This window comes from Panthera leo, chromosome F2, assembly GCF_018350215.1.
Source record: "Panthera leo isolate Ple1 chromosome F2, P.leo_Ple1_pat1.1, whole genome shotgun sequence".
Lineage (NCBI taxonomy): Eukaryota > Metazoa > Chordata > Mammalia > Carnivora > Felidae > Panthera > Panthera leo.
In genome coordinates this window covers 56,090,385-56,113,031 of record NC_056695.1, presented here as the reverse complement: position 1 = coordinate 56,113,031, position 22,647 = coordinate 56,090,385, and the positions used below count along the sequence as shown (strand labels likewise).

Here is a 22,647-nt window from a genome sequence, read left to right as displayed (position 1 = left end):
GCAAGGCTATAGGATAGAAGATAAATATATAATGAGTTGTATTTTTATGTCCTCCCAATAAACAACTTGAAAAGAAAATTAAGAAAACAATTTATTTATAGTAGCTACAAAAAGAATAAGACAAGTAGCAATAAATGTAACCAAGAAGATACAAAACATGTACGCTGAAAATTTAAAAATACTGCTGGAAGTAACTATTTAGTAAAGTCCTAAGTAAACAGAAATATATTTGTGTTCAAAGTTGTTAAGGTAATAGTGCTTTCCAGAACAATCTACAAATTCAGTGAAATCCCTATCAAAATCTAAGTGGCCATTTTCGCAGAAATGGAAAGCTAATTCTGACATTCATATGAATTTGCAAGTAACAACAAAATATCTTTGGAAAAAAAACACAAAGTTGAAAGGCTCACACTTCCCATTTCAAAACTTATTACAAAGCTATAGTGCTAGCATAACAGTAGACATAAGTAGAGTAATAAATAGCGTATAATTGAAAGTCTAGAAGTAAACTCATAGATCTGTGATCTATTGGCTTTCAATAATGGTATGAACACATTCCATGATGGAAAGAATAGTCTCTTCAAAAATGGGTGTTAGGATACCTGGATACCTGCATGCACAAAATGAAATTAAATTTTACCTCACACCATATACAAAACATAAATCAAAGGGCTAAATATAAGGGTTAGAAGTATAAAACTAGTATGAGAAAATTTAGGGATAAATCTTCATGAACTTCAATTTGATAATTGTTTCTTACACAAGATACAAAAAATACAAGCAACAGCAAGTACATAGATAGGATTTTCTAAAAATTAAGAACATATATACATCAAATGACACTATCAAAAGTAAAAAAAATGACACAAAAATTTGTAAATCATGTATCTAATAATGGTCTACTGTCTAAAATTTACATAGAACTCATTCAACAACAAAAGACAAACTACCCAATTTAAAAAGGAACAAAGAACTCCTTTCTCCAAAGAATATAAACAAATGGGCAACAGGAACACAAAAATACAATCAACACAATTAGTTATGTGTGAAATGCAAATCAAATCACAGTGAGATCTATTTCACAGATACTAGAATGGCTATAAGTAATATAACAAGTGTTGGTGAAGATGTGAAGAGACTGAAATGCTTGTACATTACTAGTGAAATGTGAAATGGTCATGCTTCTATGAGAACAGTTCATCAAATCCATAAAACATTATACCCAGAATTTCCATATGACCCAGAAATTCCATTTGTAGATATATGCTCAAGAGATTTGAAGACAGATATTCTAACAAAATATGCACATTAATGTTCATTGCAACACTCGTCACAATAGTTGCAGTCAATTCAAGTTTCTATAAACTGATGAATAAACAAAATGCACTATATCCATACAACTGAATTCAGCCAAAATTAGAAATTAATTACTCATATAAGCTACAGCATAGATCATCCCTGAAAATACTACACTTAATGTAAAAAGCCAGATATGAAAGGGCACATATTGTATGATTACTTTTATATCATATTTTCATGACATAAAAATCCATGGAAACAAAATAGGTTACTGGTTGCCAGGTGCTATAGGGAGGGAGGGATGGAAATTACTATTTAGTGGGTATAGGCTTTCCTTTGGGATGATGAAAATGTACCAGAATTAGAAAGTGGTAGTGATTACATACCATTGTGAATATACTAAATGCTATAGAATTGTACACTGTAAAACTATCAAAATGTTTAACTCCGTGTGTATTTTACCACAATGAAAGGTATATGAATACCTTACCAAAAATGGATTTTTCATCCCTAAAAATGTATGTAACAACCATATTTTCTATGTAAATAAGATAATTTACAAAGAAAGCAAATTCCTAAAAAAAGTTATATGTAGTAAAAGAAAAAGATAATCAGATCATGTCATCTGGCAGAAAATTGAAAAAGTATTCTCTATTGAACAGACAAAATATTTTATGACTTTTGCACAGGACTGGTAGTATGCAAATGGTTTAAAACATGTAAATGAATGGATACACACAGTAGATCCAGAGAAGAGCATACAACCAGCTGTTATTTGAATAAATGAGAATTATTATATCTTATAAAGCCCCAAACAGTATATTCAAAACTTGACTTCCTTATCTTCTTCCAAGTAATTTCTGTTATTATATTCTCTGATTCATTTTGTGGCACATTTCAGAGATTTCAAAGCAGAAACTTGGCATCACCATCCCTTTATCTGATTTTTACCAATACAATGTGTTATCAATTTAGTGTCTTGACTCTGGTTTTAAGAGTTCTGTGGTTTATATACACAATGGAATACTATGTGGCAATGAGAAAAAGTGAAATATGGCCTTTTGTAGCAATGTGGATGGAACTAGAGAGTGTTATGCTAAGTGAAATAAGTCATACAGAGAAAGACAGATACCATATGTTTTCACTCTTATGTGGATCCTGAGAAACTTAACAGAAGACCATAGGAGAGGGGAAGGAAAACAAAAGTTAGAGAGGGAGGGAGCCAAACCATAAGAGACTCTTAAAAACTGAGAACAATCTGAGGGTTGATGGGGGGGGTGGGAGGGAGTGGTGGGTGGGAGGGAGGGGAGGGTGGGTGATGGGTATTGAGGAGGGCACCTGTTGGGATGAGCACTGGGTGTTGTATGGAAACCAATTTGACAATAAATTTCATATTAAAAAATAAAAAATAAAAAAAGAGTTCTGGGATTCAGACTTAATACATAAAGACCTGAGAGATGCATGACCTACATAAGAAAACATTTTCAAGGACTATCTTCTTATACTCAATTAATTACACAGTTTACTTATTTCTCAATGATCTCTCCTCCATAAATATATAAATTGTGGATTTAAAAATAAGTCCCCTAGTCAGACTCAGTGTACCCTTATAAAAGCATTTTGTGTCCAGCGCTCTTCCTCTAGTAAGTATTAAAGTTTTGCCTATCAATCTGTCAAATCACCACGTTTTGTCCTGATAATATCCTTCGCTCACTTTTAGGTGTCTCTGGTAACAAAAGAAAAATATATTAAGGTATGCTATTAAATAATTCCTTCCTACAAATATTTAAATATTTTTCCATCCTTTGCATTTTATGTTTTATGTCATTTGTGAAGATTTCTTCTATTACCTGAAGGAAAATTATACTCTCTTTCATTCACATTTAATCCATACACTTATATTTTAAACATTGTAAATTTAGATTATAAGTCCTGCATGGCATGGGATATATATTATTTTTCCAGGTATACAGCACTGGGTTAACCTACAACATTTGTGGCACTTATTAGTCAATTTATACATGTTTGTGAAATGTCAGGAGAAAAAAAAAATAGTTTCATGAGAAACATTGCTGAGTCAGCATTTATTGTAACTTCATAAAAACTAATACAGTGCTATAAATATGGTAGGTTCTGATGATAGCATCTGATCAGTAGCATATCATGAGTTGTTTCTCTTTACAAGTCATTTTTTACTTAAATTAAAGACAAGTTGTAAACAGAAAGTAATAATTTCTTTTTAATTGAAAATTTTATAAAGATAATTATAGATTTACATTTAATTATAAAAAATAATATAGACAGACGCAAAGTGCCTGTCCCTTACAGAATTTCCCCCAATGGTATCTTCATGCAAAACTCCAGTACAATATCACATCAAGAGTTTACCCTTATACAATATACTAATCTTATTTAGATTTTCCCAGTCTTATACTGATTTGTGTGTGGCTATGTGTATTTACTTCTACACAATTTTATCATGTGTAGGTTTGTGTATCTACTACTACAGTCAAATATAGAATAGTTCCATCAATACAAGGATACCTTTTAATATATTTTTTTTTACATTTATTTATTTTTGAGAGAGAGAGAGAGAGAGACAGAGTGTGAGCGGGGGAGGGGCAGAGAGAGAGAAGGAGACACAGAATCTGAAGCAGGCTCCGGGCTGTGAGCTGTCAGCACAGAGCCCGACACGGGGCTTGAACCCATGAACCCTGAGATCATGACCTGAGCCGAAGTCAGACGCTTAACCAACTGAGCCACCCAGGCGCCCCAACAGGGATCCCTTTTAAAAAATAACTATTCCTTTTCAAAACATAGAAACTCTTAATCACTTATTATATATATTTTATTTTGGTATCAAGTATGTATTAAAAGAGTTACCATATTACTTGAGGGACTGTATTTGTGTACACACACAAACATATTCACATTGAAAGGATCCTAGATAAAGTATCTTCCAAATTATTCACTGCCTTTAAAATAACTCTAGCATGAGGGATGTAACCAATACCTTGGGAGAAAAATGCGTGAATAATAAATACAGCTGTAACACAAATTATGTACTACTTTCACTTTGATTCTCTGACTGAGAACATCAACTTAAAATGTGATAAAATAAAATTGCCTACTTTTCTCTGAAGCCTGGCTTATGTAATTTCAGTGTCAATATCTTTCAAGCCTGGTGTTCCCAGGAATAGCTTTCATAAGAATAACACAGTAAAAGCTGGGAAGAAAGCTGAGCTGCCATTCAATGTAAAATGTACCTTATGAGCTGGTTTCCATAATTGTTACTCACACATTACATGAGACAAGATGCAGGTTTATGAAGTGATTGGTAAAATAATATAAAAAGAACAAAGAAGAATAAATCTGTCAAACATATTCCTTTTTTGGTTTTATTGCCGAATTTACCTTCCTAGAAAAAGGCATTGTAGAATACTTTTTATAACCTTACATAGAGAGTTTTAAGGGTTAAAAACAAAAATTAACTACTGGAGCTTTCTAATTGAGCTATTAAAACTCTTAATCAATGCTATTTTCAATAAATAAGATTATAAAGGGATATGAGAATGCTTACCATATGTTAGGCTTTTTATTATCAATTTATAATTTCCCAAATACATGAAGATAGACGATAGATTTGCTCAAAATTAAAATAATATATAAATCAAACATTGTTATAGTTACTGTGATCTCTATTACTCAAAAAATCCTTTTTATATATATTATATATCTAGGATATAAGTGAATCATTGCTATGATTGCCATTAAAAGAGCTGAGAAACATAGAAACTATGAAAAGTCATACATTCAGTAATAGTAATTTGACAGAATCAGAAATTCTGATAACTAAAACATATAGTAAAATCTTTTAAAAGTATCTGCCACAGTAAGTGCTTAAAAGAAACTCCACATATGTATTATTATTGTTAGGAACCAACCAATCATTTTGGACTTTTCTACTAAAAATAAAAATTTATATAAATAATATTCAGCAAACAACTTTAATAATTGACCTCCCTAATTCTCCAATACTCAATAAAATCTATGGTTCGTATTGATATGGGACCATGCTAACATTTTCTTAGTGATAGTTTAGGTTGAATATAACTTCATATAACCTAGCCCCCAAACTCAGTGGGTTCTGTGGCGGTAACAGCTTAAATTCAAGATTCTTTCCTGGCGTTTTAATGAGGTTGTAATTTGATGCCAGCTAAGGATGCACTCACATGAAGGGTCTACAAGACTACATGTCCAAGGTAATTCACACGCATGGTTACATTTGATGTTAGCTGAGGGCTCTGAGCTCAGCTGTCAAAGTCTACAGGATTACTCCTTCATTTGGGGTTCTTATAGATGATGGATGGATTCCAACAGGAATGTGTTTAGAGAGAATTGGCCAAGATTGCGCATAAATGTACTGAAAGGAAAAACAAACAAACAGGATGGGGTTCTAATAAATATCAGTATTTTTTAAATGGGCACCAAAAAAAAAAAAAAAAAAAAGTCTGAGAAAGAGAAGTAAACCAGAAGTATAGGAAGAAAACAAGAACATTATTTTGTAAAGGAAGAACTTTGACAAATGTTATTAAAAGGCTAAATGAGATAAGCATTAAATTCCATGTCAAGTGCTTAGCAATAAGCATGTTATTGCAGACTTGTGAAATAGTTGAATCACATGCACAAGAGTGAGGAATAAGTGGTAAAGTGTAGAAAGGTGTAGATGACTTTAAAATGGAGAAGAGGGATAAGAGAGCAATGAAGGAGAAGTATGCTAATAATTTCACCACTTTAAAAATTTGTTTCATTTTATTTGTATTCTGTTTTGTTTCAAGAAAGAAGGAGCATGCTTATAAGACTAAAAGGAAACCAATAAATAGAAATGTCAAGGACACAAAAGAAAAAAAACATCTATGATTTAAAAGATCTTAAAATCCTCACAGTTTTCACATTATGCTGTGAAAACTTTGTTATGATAGTGATTTCAAAGATTTTTTGTTCAGGAACCACCACTGTGATTGAACTCTATGTTTTTTGGTTATAAGAGGAAATTTCCTAGTTTACATATTTTTCCTTTTATTTTAGGCTCAAAAAATTTTCCTTAAGAAATTTTTTCCTGATATTTATTTATTTGTCCTAAATTTATATACACATTCTCAGATTTTTTTCTGAAAGACTTATTAGAAATAAAGGAAACATTTTTTGGAGGAAGCAGAAGTATTGTAAGATAAATTACATCAAAGCAATATATATATAGCTAAATTTCCTGAATGACACAGATGTTGAACATCATGAAATACCATTTATTAAAATAAATATAAGGAGTACCAGTAAGATGTATTCCATGTCAAAGGCATAAAAAATAATTTATAATAATAAATAATTAGCTTATATGACTTATTTTAAGACTACATATGAACATTAACCAAAGTAACACTTTATATTTTGCTTATACTGTTGAGATACATAATGTTGGACTGCCTCCATTGATTAGCCTAAATGCAATCATTAATATTTATACAAGTTTTCTTATTGGATCTCTATAATAAGAGTCAGGCAATGAGCACATTTTCATTAATCAAACAAAGGTAAATGATCTATGAATTGGGATATCCACTATAGAATGAAGACATTAGAGTCAATGAATTCTTAGTGAGTTCATGTTGAATATTTTACATTACCCCTTGTCTTAGTGAGTTCATGAGTTGAACATTTTACATTACCCCTTGTCTTACTTCTAAAGCTACTGTCAGTAGATTACAAATACTTTGCCTATATTATTTGCCTAGATTGAAAGATTATGATCTCAAAGACTTTCTTCCAAGGATGAGTTAACGAGATTGATTTAGAGATCTGTCACATAGAGCTATAAAGCTTTTGTCAAAATGTATTCATTACTTATTTTATTTTAATTGTGCCAAGAAAAATTAGTACATTTAAAAGAATAAAATGGTATAAACTGAAACTGCATAAGCATCAATTATAATAGAACAAATGTGATAATAAATACATTTTATACAGTTTCTAAGTTATACTAATCTACTGCTGAATAATAGAATAAAAGAATGTATGAAGAGAATATCAGTTTCATATCTCTTGTAAACATAATTTACTGATTTCAAGATTCGGATCATTTATATTAGATAGGTATATAGATACGCACATATAACCTATAAAATATCTCAATATAAATACACACTCATCCATGTTTTTTTTCTCATGTTACTTACAGATTTCTGCCAAAACTTAATACTAGAAAAACTATTGAGCAAAATTACTTCTTTTTCTCTTATATTTATTCCCTCAAATATCCTTTTCCCTTTATGATTTATAATATTATACCTCCTTTATCTTCACATAATTTATGTGCATTTTTCTTATTTTTCCATTTCTTTCTTTCTGTTACAAATAGTTAACAGAGTTATATATTTTTCCCAAAAGTCTTATAAATACCATCATTCTCTTTAATTCTCTGATATCACTTTGATGATATATTATGGCAATACATCAGAGGGTTGCTATTGCAAAACTACTGTATTAATGCAACATATAAAAAAACCCAGCAATATTCTGATGATATAGCACATTAATTAGTCATAACTATAATTCCAGTAGATCCATAATAATAGCTTTACATTTTTAAGTGTTCTATTAAAATTGAAGCAGCAGAATTAAAGTAGACAAAATAAAAATTGGCTACATATGCTACTGGTTTAGCAATAAATTATACATTTACCTTCATATCTCAACGAAATGAGATTTTTATAGTAGAGTTTAATCATGCATGTTGGGGTGACTGAACTTTCATAAATTAAAGAATGTGATTATTTCTTAGAATAATTACCCATTTATTTTTTTAATGTTTATTTATTTTTTGAGAGAGAGAAACAGAGAGAGTATGCACAAACGGGGGAGGGGCAGAGAGAGAGGGAGAGAGAGAATCACAAGAAGGCTCTGTGCTGACAACCAAAATGGGGTTCAATCCCACAAACTATAAGATCACAACTTGAGCCGAAATCCACAGTTGGACACAGCTTACTGAGCCACCCAGGCATCCCTATTCTTTTCTTAAATAATACCCACAACCAAAGGAAACATTGAAGGAGATACTGAAAGCTACTATTGTACTAATTAAGCTACTCTTGGCTACAAACTATCTTCATTTATTTTTTGTTTCTTTTTCTTTCTGATAGATTGTCAGTGGGAGCAAAACATAAGATTATATTGATATAATTGTATATAAACCTCAATTTCAACATTCATTTGTGTTATTTGTATGGATGTGATTTAGGTTAATAATTTGAAGTATAAGGACAAGTGATAAGTTGATGTAGAGTGATGAAAGTGTAAAATTGAAATCTAAAGAGATCTAAAGATCTCTTAGGAAGATCTAAAGAGACACGTGAATGTAAAGAAATCATGATATTACAATGTGACCAAATTAAAAATAAAAATGTAGTGATTTCAGTTTAGGTTTGAATTTTGCCTTACTGTTGTGCATGCTAGAGTTTTGCGGTACTGACCCCTGATAACCCATTCCTCCCTATATCCATGCTCACAAGGCCTCTGGGCTCAGCATATGGCTTGCTTTAGCAAATGGAACAAAAGTTAACATGAGCAAAGGTTTAAAACTGCTTATGTATTGGGTTTATCCTCTCTTGATTGTTGGATCTCTTCTGCCACCATGTGAACAAGTCTGGATTTATCTTGTAGAGAATGAGGCCACATGTATAGAGAGGACTCAGTAGCAGCAACCACCCCAGCCATTGCAGTGGAGATCTGAGATGTGAGTTAGTCCATCCTATACCATAGAGATGCAGCTAATCCAGCCCACCCAGATGAATCAACCAGAAAATCCATAGAATAGTAAGACATAATAATTTTTACTAATTTAATCTAGATTTATAGTGGTTGCTTATGAAACAAATTCATGCTGATACTTTGGAAACAGATATACTAGACAACATATATTGACTGATAATAACTTTGAATTATTTGAAAGCTTAATTGTAATACATGCTTATTTTCTGATAATTTATAGTTATTTATTTTATTTTATATTATTGTATTTGTTTTCATTGCAGCTTAGGGGAGAGTCGAGAAGTCATTGCTGAAAATGGAGCTAAACTAAATATATTAATAAATGATTTTCTAAGTTTTTCCTTTTTTAAAGTACATTTATTCTCCTCCTCTGAATTAGTAACTACACAAGTAAAAATGAAAGTCTAACACTATGAGAGACAAAAGTAGTTTAGTTACAAGCTTTGACAATCATTGTTGAAGAGTTAAGCAAAGTAGTTTCATGTAATTCAGCCATTGGTTTAATGGAAATGAGAAACACAGAGGGAAGCATTAAATACTGATAAACAAAGGAACATGGGTAGGTTGATTATATACAATATAAATTTATCTCTGTCTATATAAATCTCCTTATAAAATAACTGATGCTTATAACAGATAAAGTATATCTTATTTGAAAGGCTTGTTATTACATTTAAACACGATCAATGTCATTTTCTGCTAAGTAATGAATTACAGAAGCGAACACTAAATAAAACTACACCAACATATACTATATATGACAAGGATGGCATTGGAATGAAATGGTAAAGGGGAAACTATAAGTTTTACGGTAATAGAAATGAGGGGCGCCTGGGTGGCTCAGTGGGTTGAGCGTCTGACTTCTGCTCGGGTCGTGATCTCATAGGTCGTGGGTTCGAGCCCCGCATCGGGCTCTGTGTTGACGGCTCGGAGCCTGGAGTCTGCTTCACATTCTGTGTCCCTCTCTCTCTTTCTCTCTGATCCTCCATTGCTCATGCTCTCTCTCTCTCTCTCTCTCTCTCTCTCTCTCAAGAATAAAACATTAAAAAGTTTAAAAAAAAGAAATGAAAAGCAGGTATGAAACATTTAATACACATTCAGATGTTAATTTTCATAAAATACAAAATATGGATAATAGAAAATACTACTTCTGTGGTCATCTATAATAGAAATGGATTCACACCTTTAATGCAGAAAACTATACTAGAAGAGTAATGTGGAAGGAAATAGAGTTGTACATATTTGCTGGAAAATATAAGAATGTAATAAAAGAATTGTACGTGAAAGCATTTGGGTATTGAAAAAGAATAAGGTAAAATTATTTAAATTACAGGACTCTACTAAATTCTACCTAAGAGGTTGGCTAAGTATATTTGCAAGTCTAATTGCAGATTATAGAAATCAAAAATTAAAACAAAGTACAATATTGGGAAATTATAACATTTTAACATATTTTACTATGCTATATATTTAAATGTATTATCTGATAATTACTTAAATGGTTTTAAAATAACTTTCTCCATTATGTATAGATGGCTACAAATAATATGTTTTGCATAACACTGTGCCATATGCTACATTTGCCTTACAACAGTTATATGCAAAGTATTAAGGTCAAAATCATCCCAATTTTATACAAAGGAACTGAAATTAAGAAAAGCAAAATGATTAGAATAATGCCAAAACGGAGAGCTTCTGATTTGAACGGATGTATTTTTCCATAAGATCCAGTAATTTTCCAACATATTATAAAGTTATAGTTTGAGAATATTTTTCTACATATATTTCTAAATTTCTAGACTGTTTAATGATACAAAATCATAATATCATTAGGATGAATCACCATGTTATCTTGTCGTGTATAACAGTTAAGAGGATGGAAAATAGAGCATAGTTACATTCTGATTGGAGAAATAAAATGAATCTTTGTTATAATATTTGACTTATGAATAGGCAGAATATGCATTTTGAGTTTTTTAGTTTAATAAGAAATCACTGAAATAAATAAATAACTCTTTAACATCTGTTTAACAAGATCAGAAAATCCTTCCATAACTGAAAATTTCCAGTACTACTGGAGAAACAGTATACAGACATGAAAAATTATACTCTAAGAGGATGATTTTCTTCAGTCATCTCAACAGTATATTATAGAGATATAATACATAATGTTGCTTTCTATGACACCAGATGCTCAGCATATCATGACGTTAAGAGAAAGTAGAGATCCTAGTCTTTATAAGTTAACCACCACAATGTATGTCCTACATTTATTTTGACATTGGTATGTTGGTGGTGGTGTTGAGAGAGATATTGAAGTGAGGGTGAAATAATTAAATGCACCATAATTCTAAGGGATCAATTTTATAGATTTAAGTTTACATTGTCAATGTAGGCATGTTGCTTTCACTATAGCTGAAAAAATGGTGCAACTACACTGTATAACACAATACACAGTTTGGAAGTTTAAACATTTTCCCTAACACATAAAAGCAGATAGTTTTGTATTTCTCTTAATGCTTGTAGGAATGGGAGATTTGGGATAAAGCAAACATTATTCATGTGGTCTGAGTTTAAAGATATAATGTGCTAGGTTGCTCTTTTTGTTGTGAAAAAAGAAAGACAAGGAGAGGATTTCTGGGGAAGATGGTGGTATAGGAGGACCCTAAACTCACCTCTTTCCACATACACACAGCTAGGTAAAAGCCACATCAGTGTCAATAACCTAGAAAATTACCTGAAGACTGGCAGAACAAACTCTCCACAGCTAAATGTAGACAAGAGGCCACATTGAAGAGGGCAGGAAGGGTGGAGACACAGGAGCTACAGGACTGGTGGGACCATTCACAGAGGGAATTACATCATGGGAATGAGGAGAGCAAAGAAACAGACTCTTGGCTTTGAAAATGAGAGGGACTAAATTCCCCAAGTTCTTATAAAACAACTGGGTTTAGTACCTGTAATATTAAAAATCATCAGGCTCCTGGGAGAGCCAGGAGGTTAAGAGGGAACTGAGTCCCCACCTTAAAGAGACAGCACAGCAAACAGTCCCTTGGAGACACAGCATAGAAGCAGCAGTTTGAAAAACACCTGGGATATACAGGAAGGACATTTATATACTGATCTTAAGAACACACACTGGAGGGGCAGGGATCACTGGGGGACCTGGTGGGTACCATTTCCCTCTCTCCTGCTCCTGCCAGCATAAACATAGGAACACATACAGGAACCAGCCCTCCACCAATTCTCACTACCTAACTTGCTAACAGCATGCCCCACCAATGTGTTCTCCTGGGGACATGTGCCCCCCAAGTCCTCAGACCCAGGACCCCTCACACAGCAGACTCAGCAAATCTTGCTAACACTGTGCAACTGGAATCTGGAGAAAGAAACAGAAATCCAGGGAGGCCAACACTAAGACACATAGTAATTAAAATAGCAAAAAAGTAGTGATGGAGAGGGAACTGCAAAAGTAGGAAAAGAAAACAGTTACATACAAGGAAACTTCCATAAGGTTATGAGCAAAATTTTCAGCAGTAACTTTGCAGACAAGAAGGGTGTGGCATGATATATTGTTGTAGATATTGTATACAAACCTAGTGGTAACCACAAATCAAAACCCAGTAACAGATATGCAAAAAATAAAGAGAAAGGAATCCAAGTATATCACTAAAAAAATCCAACAAACCATGAGAGAAAAGAAAGGAACAGAGAACTACAGAAACAACCACAAAACAAGTAACAAAATTGCAATGAACACATACCTATTAATAATTACTTTGAATGTTCATGGACTAAACACTCCAGTAAAAAGTCACAGGTTATGGAACAGATGAAAAAACACCACTCATCTATATGCTGCCTAGAAGAGACTCATTTCAGATGTAAAGACATTGCAGATTTAAAGTGAAGGGATGGAAAAGCACTTATCATGCAAATGGAAGTGAAAAGAAAGCTGGGGTAGCAATAATTATACCAGACAAAATAGACTTACAACAGAGAATGCAAAAGGAGACAAAGTAGGAAACTGCCTAGTCATTAAGGGAAAAATCCAACCAGAAGATATAACAAATATTCATGCATCCAACATAGAAGCACTCAACATGGGAGTACCCAAATACATCAAGCAGCAACAAACATAAAGGAAGTACTTGATGGTTATATAATAAAAACAGGGGACTTTAACACCCCACTAACATTAATGAATAGATCATCCAAGCAGAAATCAATGTGGAAATAGTGGCTTTGAATAATACAATGCACCAGATGTATCTAACAGATAAGCCCAGAGCATTCCATCCTAAAACAGCAGAATACATATTTATCTCAAGTGTACATGGAATATTCTTCAGAATAGATCATATGAGGTCACAAAATAAAACTCAACACATTCCAAAAAATTGAAATCATACCATCCATCTTTTCTGACCATAATGTAATGAAACAAGATCTACCACAAGAAAAAAATCTCAAAAGAACACACACGTAAATGTAGGTTAAATAAAATCCTACTAAACAATGAATGCGTCAACCAAGATATCAAAGAAGAAATTAAGAAATATATGGAGACAAATGAAAATGAAAAAAAAAAGATTCAAAATTTTGAGACGTAGCACAAGCTGTTATAATAGGAAAGTTAATAGCAATACAGGCCTATCTCAAGAAGCAAGAGAAATCTCAAATGAATAACCTAACCTTATACCTAAAGGGGCTAGAAAAAGAGGGACAAACAAAACCCAAAAACAGTTGGAGGAAGGAAATTAAAAAGAGTACATCTGAATGAGCACTGAGTAATGCATAGAATTGTTGAATCAATCACTATATTGTACACGTGAAACTAATAGAACATTGCATGTTAACTACACTGGAATTAAAATAAAGAAAGAAAAACAAGGATGTGAATGTGAGTAATGATATACATTTGTGTACAGTATATGTATACTCGATTGCTATTAATATGCTGGCCTCAAGAAGTATGTAGCCCAGTGTAGTACTGTGGCAATATACTGTCCCAATAAAGATTGGATTTTGTGGTAGGACTTCTCTGCAAGGCAGGCAGAAGGATGAAACTAACTGGTGAAAGAAAAGATATACCATTATTTGAATGAACATGTTAGATCTTAAGTTTTGCTTGACTTTTAAATACAATTCCTATAATTAAGACATCTGATAATGCTGTTCACCAGGTATGTTCTTAAACACTCTTAGACATACAAACATACCAAATAAACAAGAATATTTCCCATATAATTTTAATTGATGTCCATTTGTACATTTCCTATTATAACCAGAGGCCAAAGTCATCCCTAGTTATTTTTGCATCCAACATTAATGTTTTTCCCACTGTTTCTGGGTTCTATACTGTTTTCCAAGTTACCTTTGAATTTCTTTAATTTTCCAGAATTTTAAGATTATATTGAAACCTCTACGTGAGTAATTTATGTACATAGCAAACAATGTCAAATCCTTTGAATAAATAATGCTAGAGAAGTTAAACCATTTATCAGCTAAGAAAACTAATGTGATAAATACAAAAAAACCATAGTTCATTATTTGTAAGACTATTCCATGAACCTGAAACAAAGAGAATGCAGCTGAGAAATTTAAAAATTAAAGGATGGCTATTTCTATGAAAGACTATCTGCTTAAATGGATTGAACATTCAAATCACAGAGTTAGTGCTACATCCTGATTCATAACTGATGTTTTTCGTGGCATCTATTCTACTTACTTGAGTAAAGGAAGAATAACCTGTGAAAGCAACAAAAGAAAAAGAAAGAAATTCAATCAGATTACATTAGTAATTTCTCATCAGATTGCCACTTTTCTTAGTAATTTTGTTAGTGTTGGAGGCTACTATTATTAGTCTATTATTGTTTGCCTGTTATTATGATGGATATGTTTAATCATATTAGAAGAATTTACATCACATTAAGAATGACAAATATTAATGGTATAATAAGTAGACTTTAAATATTAAAGCATTTCCATAATGATTAATAAAGTTATTTTCAAATTCATTCTTCTGAGTTATGGTCAGATATTGTAAACTTTTTTTTCTAATTATAAACAGTCAACTACTCGTAAGGTTATTTTGAAATTGTACTTATGTTTTATTTCTTAGTAGCGTCTTAATAAATGTTACATGTATTTATTTATGATCATGGAAGTTATCTTCTTATGAACAGTCAAGTACTTTTATTTCTCTCTAGGTATCATTAAATACTATTGGATCAATAATTTGTCCTAAATCCAGGAACCAAGACCATGTAAAATACAGAAGGGAAAATGTTCTATCTCACCTGCTTAGTAATGTCTGTAAAACATGTATGTTGAAATACCGTATATTATACAGATATGTTGAGGTAGTGTTGAGATGTCTCATATGGAGATATGTTGAGGTATATGTTTTCAGTGTTAAAGCACTCTTTATGATAAAAGATTTCAATGACAAAAAGAAAAAAAAATTAAAAATCAGCATTATAGATTTCTTGAGTCAACAAACAAGGACTTCCTGACCTAACCAAATTTTGAAAGCAAGTATTAGAAGCTTTAAGTATTAAATATTTATCTTGCATGTTTTTTATCTTCCTACATTTACAATATGCTACAAGAAATTAATTTCTTTTTTTTATGTTTATTTTTGACAAAGAGAGAGAGAGGGAGGGAGAGACAGAATCTGAAGCAGGCTCAAAGCTCTGAGCTGTCAGCACAGAGCCGGTGAAGTGCCGGTGAAGAGCCAGTGAAGGGCTCAAAGTCACCGACAGGACCAGGAGGTCATGACCTAAGCCTAATCTGACGCTCAACTGACTGAGCCACCCAGGGGCCCCCAAATTAGTTTATTTCTATATTCAGTATTTATCTCTTTGGTTGTCCTATGCAATAGATCATAGTTGTGGCATATTTAACATTAAAGATTTTAACAAATCTAGTATTCCACTAAAGTTTCATGGCATACAATAAGTTTTACATTTCCTGTGCAGAGAATCCAGTTCACTTGCTCAGAAACTGGCAAAACAGTTTGTCATGTAGTGATTGAGTCTACCAAACTACTCAACATATGCACTGCAAGGAGGCTTTGCTAGTCTGCTATATTTCCAGCAACTTCAAGAAGTCATAAAGAAAATAAAATTACCCTGAAAAAAAATCAACCTCTTGTTTGGCTGATGAGACTGGTAATAAAATGAAGAGACAGGCCCACTGTAAATAAGTCTTAGCCTTTAAACTAAGGGTGGGATTAATAAAACAGTGTCTGTCCAATTTAGTAATTGCATCAATATGTGTTGTGAATAAAAAAGTGTATGCCTTTACAGAATTTTTAAAAAGGAATTATGGAACTTTTACACTCAGTATTCCTGCCAATGCCTACCTTTCTCATTCAGTAAGAATAGCATTTGAAGAAGAATTGATTTAATAAGAGTTAAGCACATGTGTAGAGAAAGAAAATTCTCAGGAGATTCATTGTTCTTGAGGGAATCTTTCTATGAACTAACAGATTATAGGGAAACTAATATGGTCAATAGTCTAAACTTCAAAAAGAACCAATATTGGCTTCTACATTTTAAAAGAGTAATTTTTATAACTGAATATTAAAGGGAGAGGAAGCTGTCTAAAATACTACAAAATAGTGTTCTCACATTGAAGAACCATATAAAAAGAATAGATGTTAGTCCACTTTTAGGAGAAAATGCCTATATAAACCTCTAAACTTTGGGAGAAAAAAATGTGCCAAGTTTAAGAAAAAGGATGGCTATCTGTGTCAATGTGAGGTCAGATATCAGAACTTATGATTATGTTATACTTGCCCTATCATTATGAATAATATATGTGAGCTCCAAAAGTAAGAACTCCTTTTCATATAGGTCCAGGCCAACTAAAAAATATCTACTTCTGATGCACGTTTGACATTGATTTTATAAGTATTGGAAATAGAGAAATATGTTGCTTCATAGACATTTAGGTAATGTTCTATTCATCACAGATAATTTATTGTACCATTAACAAAAGTGACCGTTGTAATAATGATTGTCAAGTAAATGTTACTTATGTCTACTAATTCCATGGAGTTCAGCTCCACTGACACAAAATTTAAAGTACTTTTGAATTTAAACATAAAATTGGCAAAAATTTCATGAAATGGCTAAAAGCAACAGTAAAGAGATTAACTGGTGAGTATACAAATAAAAAGAGAGAGAGAGAGAAAGTATTTTAAAAAATTTCCATGGTGACCTTACTGAAATTTAGGGTGGCTGAATTTATATAAATGTACTGAAAGCAAGAATAAAAATAGTATTAACTGACATTTGTTGGGTTTGTACTATGTGCTAGACATTAGGCATTTAACATGAAGTATCTCAGTGAGTCTCACACCTATGCTTAAAATTAGTCTTGAATTGTCAAAACTTTTCAAAAATTTTGTTGGGTAGAACTTGGTATTTTTTTTTTAATGTTTATTTATTTTTGAGAGACAGAGAGAGAGAGAGAGAGAGGATGCAAGCAGGGGAGGGGCAGAGAGAGAGAGAGACACAGAATCTGAAGCAGGCTACAGGCTCTGAGCTGTCAGCACAGAGCCTGACTTGGGGCTTGAACCCACAAACTGTGAGATCATGACCTGAGCTGAAGTCAGACACTTAACCGACTGAGCCACCCAGGTGCCCCAAACTTGGTATATTTTTATTGGTATATATTTTAGGTTTTTATTCAAGTTTTTATATTTATGCTGCTTAGTTTGAAATAAATGAACAAATACTTGTAAGCAGTACACATGTATATAAGATATTCAATTTAAAATATTTAAAAATTTTAAAACAAATCTCTTGAGTTATATGTAAAAATATATATGTACATATATGTATATATATATATGTGCTACAAAACTATGTCCTTAAAATTCTTCTGCTGTTTTAGCTTTTTTTTTTCTTTTCTTCCTAAGAATCTCAAATCTCAACAGATCCTGAGCATATTATCTCATTAATCTGTGAACCTTTTTGGTGACCTTGGTGACAAATGTTTCAGTCTCCATTTCACAGATGATGAAACTTGGAAAGAGAAAGGTTAATTTGTTTGTGTAAGTTGACACATCATGTCAATTGCTATTTTCTTAGAAGAATATAGGGTTCTTGCCTTGTTGGCTACTATTTTATCTACTATATCATTTTGGCAACAATGAGAGACAAAATAACTCAGAATAAAATAAAATACTGTATTAGCAGCCGGCCACAATCACATTTTAGGCCTGTGGCTACATCTCCCCAACATAATCTACTACTGATTGTAATATTCTTTTATCCCACTGATCTTTAAAAACATGTCTGTCTATCCACACATAGCCTTTAATTATTGTCTTAGTTGATATAATCACTTTCTTGAAAGAAAAGAGTCTAAAGGAAGAGGTCAGGGACAAAAATAATGATCTTTCTTTAAAAAAAGAGTAACAAATTGAACAGGTTTATTTCTATTCTGTTTAGAAATAATATCGAGTGGCCTGGAGTGGATAAAATAAAGTATATTAGGTATATCTGCTTTTCTGCCACTTCACTGACCATACAGAGATTGATAAAAACAACAACATTATTTTATATACTTAAACTACTTGGTAGTGAAATTTTAAAAAAATAAAACTTCCAGATTAAAAAAAAAAATCTACATCTCTGACAAAACAGGGTAAAAAAAAATCAATATTGTCAAATATGATCAGTATCAACATATTAAAATATGCTTTTCTATCTGGAATATCAAAGACCAAGTTTATAAAACTTGTTATATACTAAATTTTCATTTCCTAATTTGACCAAATCTTAAACAAAACTACCAATAATTTCATTTCTAAAGTAATCAATTTTTTTTCTTATTGGCAAAAAATATTGATTTTATATTAAATGAAATCATGTTGCATAAACTTTCTCTAGGACCCTAACTGGGAATCAGCTACATTCCAGTTAAGAAATTCACATGTAACTTACTTGTTTAAGTCTTATTTTCCACATCTTCTTTTTGCAATGGAACTGGAAGTAGAATGTATATCTGCTATCAGATGTTATCCCACTATCTTTAGCATGGCTTAGTGTTGGAGTGGAAGAGAGTGAGGCCATAAGGCTCAAGTTGTATATTCATTTATGAGTCTAAGGCCAGGGGAAGATAGGAAAGATAGAAGTTTGCTAATGCATAGGGATCACTGTCAAAGGCAATGCCCCCAATTTTCCACTACCAACCAAGGGCTTCTAGATGTTTTGAACATTTTCACTTGTGCTTTAGCATCACCATAGAAAAGATATGCCTGGTCAGGGGGAGGGATGAATTGGCAGAGCACAGAGGATTTTGAGAAGACTGAAAATACTCTGTATGGTACCATGATGACAGAGAGATGCTATTATATTTTGTCCAAGTCCATAGAACATAATGTATCATACCAAAAGTGAAATGCGAAGCAAACTATGCTCGTTCAGTGATTACGGTGTGTCCACATAGCTTTGTCAGTTGTATCAGATGTGCCATTCTGGTGGTGTGGATAATGGTAAAGCCTAAGCACGTGTGGTGGCAGGGGAGATATGAGAAATTTCTGTACCTTCCTCTCAATTTTGTTTTGAACCTAAAACTGCTATAAAAATATTTCATTAAAAAATTATGAAATACAAAAGAACAAAGGAAAGAAAGGAAGGATGTCCCTGAAATGTCCACTGGTCTCAGAAGGAGGATGAGAAGTAAAGAAGAGCACTTAGTGACTCTCATATACATAAGCAAGATGAGCTAAAATCACCTAAGCCCAGCCTGTATCAGCTGTCAACTGGCCAACTCAAAAGTACATAAGCGATAATGATAAGTTTGGAATATTATTTACAAAAATTAATTATCCCATCCCCTATTATAGAAGTCTTTTTTTATGTGTTTGCAACTCCTTTCATTAAGTAAAGCTGTCTATCTCCCCACTCCTTACACACTCACTTTGGCAATAGTATGTGGGAGTATTAACTTGTGCCTGTTGTTAGGTAGCCTAAGCTACTTCTGTTCATTCGCTTGGAATCGTGCCACATTATGTGACAAGCAAAAGGTACCCTGCTGGAGAACAAGAAACCATGCGGTTGTGAATATAGTTAATGTATTCATTCCAGCTGAGGCCCTAGGGGTATAAGAAACCCCAACCAAGATCATTACTTCCACTATTTGGTATGCAATTAACTTTAGTCTCATGGGAAGTCCAGATGAGGCCAGAAGTACCACTAGTACTCACTGTTTAGTGAGAACAGCCTAAATCACTGACCCACATATTTATAACCTATGGTTATACGTCACTACATTGTGGGATGGTTGGTTATGCTGCAATTGCTACATCATATCATAAATTATCATTGTTTCAAGTGCTTGAGCTTTAGATTAGTTTGTTTTGCTTCAAAGATAACTATTATGACATGCTTGTTAACGAATTTTCATGCCATTTAAAAAATTTTTTTAATGTTTTATTTTATTTTTGAGACAGAGAGAGACAGAGCATGAATGGGGGAGGGTCAGAGAGAGAGGGAGACACAGAATCTGAAGCAGGCTCCAGGCTCTGAGCTGTCAGCACAGAGCCCGACGCGGGGCTCGAACTCACAGACGGTGAGATCATGACCTGAGCCGAAGTCGGAAGCTCAACCGACTGAGCCACCCAGGTGCCCCTCATGCCATTTTAGAATAGAGAAAATTCTATACATCTATAACAATGTACTGGTTATATGGGAAAAGAAAATCACACTTACATATTCCAAAGGGAGAAAACACCTCACCAATTTCTAAAATGGGACCCCACTTTGACAATAAATTTCATATATTAAAAAAATAAATTAAAAAAATAAAAAGGAAAATAAACAAAGCCAAAAAAATAAAAAATAAAAAATACATAAAATGGGACCCAGAAGAAAATTTCAAGATATTATAGCATTATCAGTAGGACATAGGAAAACACATAGGAACCAAGTTCAAAACAATTTTTAAAAATGAGATATTAGATTAAACAGGGAATGATAAATAATGAGACTAAAGAAGGGGATGGATAATCTTAGTCAAGATAAACAATGCTGCCACGAAACATTTAAATCTTAGTGTTCACTAACAGGAGAGTTTCATTTATTTCTCTCAGTACACATCTACTGCACGTTAGTTTGAGAGGAGGCAACTGTTATATTTATCTCTAGGTATCTAACATATAGAACAAAAATAATAATGGTGACTGGGTCAGGGGATTGAGGAAAATCATGCACTCTCCATTTCCATTATCTTTGATTTTGTTATAGGGTAATAATGGTCTCATCAAAATAACTGTGAAGTGATTTCCCCCTCATCTATCTTTGGAAGCAGTGTGAAGGATTATTACTATTCTTTAAACATTGAGTAGAATTAAACAGTTAAGAAATCTGCATGATTTGCCACTTCTTATGCCTTATAATTTCTTATTGAAAACTAGATACTTTCAATGATATATGTGGCTACTTTGAAATCAGATTCATCTCTCTATCCAGTGTTTATTGTTGTTGCTATTTGTTCAGTGACTTTCTGATCTAATTCTTTAAAGACCATATTCTTTGTCATGTGTGGCCAATGCACAGTTTCTGCTTGGTAAGCTTAGTGGCTAGCTAATGATTGGATAAAATATTTACTTATTCAACTTGGACCATTAAGCTTCCCAGTTGTTTCTGAGGGCCTCTGTATACGTCTTGGAAAACACATTAAACAGTCATTTGAAAACTCTGCCTTAGCTTTCAGTCTCTGCTTGCATGGAGACTCAAGGTCAGTAAAAGTAAGATATTAGGCCCTTCTCAAGTCCTTCCTGAACATGTATACAGCCCACGGCATGCACACAACCCTATACATGTGTGTGGCTTCCTGAATCCCAGGAATATGTCAGAGCTTTAAAGAGCTCTATGGACATTACATTTTTCATCTTTTCTTTTTAAGCTTTTCATTTAGTCTTTTCATTGCCCCAACTGTTAGACACAGCTCAGGCAGCCACAAAGATCAATACATTCCTGTTACTGATTTCAGTAAATATCTCTAAAGAAAAGACATTTTGCATTTGGGTGAGTTAGGTCAATACAGATGGGCTTGCAAGTGTGGTCTTCCAGGGACACATCAGACAGGTCAAATCATGTCTATTTTCCAGGAATGGGCCTTTGAAGCGGTTTTATCCTACTCTGCCCCACTCTGCTGGCTGTCCGGCTCTTGTTTTTTAGTGTGATTGTTAGTTTTCAGGAGTACGACAAACTGGAGTAGGGAGGATGGGGCTGGTACAAGTTAAAGCACCACAAAGCTCATCCTTCTGACCAATATCCAAAAAAATCTCTAGATCGTTGCAAGCTTTTTCTTAGTTTTCAGAGTTGATCAAAAGTTGATTTTGACTCTTTGAGGAATTTTCCTTGTTTTATAGAGGTCTTTAATCTGTTATTTCCACTAATATTCATGGTGTCTAAAATTTTCCATTCACATTCATTGGATAAAATAAGTCTAAGGGGGGGCGCCTGGGTGGCGCAGTCGGTTAAGCGTCCGACTTCAGCC

At 33.0% G+C, this 22,647-nt stretch overlaps 1 non-coding gene across 1 annotated transcript; it reads left to right on the top strand.

Annotated features, from left to right (window-relative positions):
- The first annotated feature begins 9,952 nt into the window (after window positions 1–9,952).
- TRNAR-UCU lies at window positions 9,953–10,037 on the top strand. The gene is given in 2 exon segments: window positions 9,953–9,989; window positions 10,003–10,037. It is a non-coding gene; the product is annotated as a tRNA-Arg (tRNA).
- The last annotated feature ends 12,610 nt before the right edge of the window (window positions 10,038–22,647 follow it).